The sequence below is a fragment of the Cebus imitator genome, unplaced genomic scaffold, assembly GCF_001604975.1.
Source record: "Cebus imitator isolate Cc_AM_T3 unplaced genomic scaffold, Cebus_imitator-1.0 Scaffold280, whole genome shotgun sequence".
Lineage (NCBI taxonomy): Eukaryota > Metazoa > Chordata > Mammalia > Primates > Cebidae > Cebus > Cebus imitator.
Window position 1 is genome coordinate 1875650 of NW_016107595.1, and position 1157 is coordinate 1876806.

Sequence of the window (1157 nt, forward strand, 5' to 3'; positions counted from 1 at the left end):
AGGATCACTCGTACCAAGGAGTTGCAGGCTGCAGTGAGAGGTGATTGGGCCACTGCACTCCAGCCTGGGGAACACAGCCAGACCCTGTCTCAAAAACAAACAAACAAAAAACATAAAAAATATTTTCGTACAGCTGTGTAATGTGTTTGTGGGTTTTTCTTTCTTTTCCTATAAAGGGTTTTAAGCAAAGTTTTACTACAAAAGAGTGAAAAAGTCTAATTTTTTTTTTAAATCCGTCTCAGTAGAGATGTCAAAAATTGCCAGTGCTGACTGTATTGCAAGTCGTCACGGTGATGGATTGGGAAAAGTTTTCAATTAGCAATAATCGTGCCTCGGATAAACCTTATTGGCTACGATACTGCCACTGCGCAAAGCTAAAAGTCTAAAATTTTTAAAGGTGTTTTTTTGTTTTGCTTAGTTTTGTTTTGTTTGTTTGCGATGGAGTCTCGCTCTGTTGCCCAGGCTAGGCTGGAGTGCAGTAGCATGATCTCGGCTCACTGCAACCTCCGCCTCCCGGGTTCAAGCGATTCTCCTGCCTCAGCCTTCTGAATAGCTGGGATCACAGGTGCCCGCCACCACACCTGGCTAAATTTTGTATTTTTTAGTAGAGACGGGGTTTCACCATCTTGGCAAGGCTGGTCTCAAACTCCTGACTTCAGGTGATCCACCTGCCTCAGCCTCCCAAAGTGCTGGGATTACAGGCGAGAGCCACCGCACCTGGCTGCTTTGGGGTTTTTTTAGACAAGGTCTCGCTCTGTCTCCCATGCTGGAGTGCAGTGGTGCAATCTTGGCTCACTGCAACCTCTGCCTGCTGGTTCAAGTGATTCTCATGCCTCAGTCTCCCGAACACCTGGAATTACTGGCTCCTGCCACCATGCTCACCTAATTTTTATATTTTTAGTAGAGACGGGGTTTTGCCATTTTGGCCAGGCTGGTCTCAAACTCTTTTTTTTTGAGACAGAGTTTCGCTCTTGTTACCCAGGCTGGAGTGCAATGGCGCGATCTCAGCTCACCGCAACCTCCGCCTCCTGGGTTCAGGCAACTCTCCTGCCTCAACCTCCTGAGTAGCTGGGATTACAGGCACGCACCACCATGCCCAGCTAATTTTTTGTATTTTTAGTAGAGACGGGGTTTCACCATGTTGACCAGGATGGTCT

At 47.2% G+C, this 1157-nt stretch overlaps 1 non-coding gene across 1 annotated transcript; it reads right to left on the reverse strand.

Annotated features, from left to right (window-relative positions):
• Positions 1–236: 236 nt before the first annotated feature.
• Positions 237–376, reverse strand: LOC119467333. Its single transcript, XR_005195873.1, has one exon. It is a non-coding gene; the product is annotated as a U4 spliceosomal RNA (small nuclear RNA).
• Positions 377–1157: the final 781 nt, after the last annotated feature.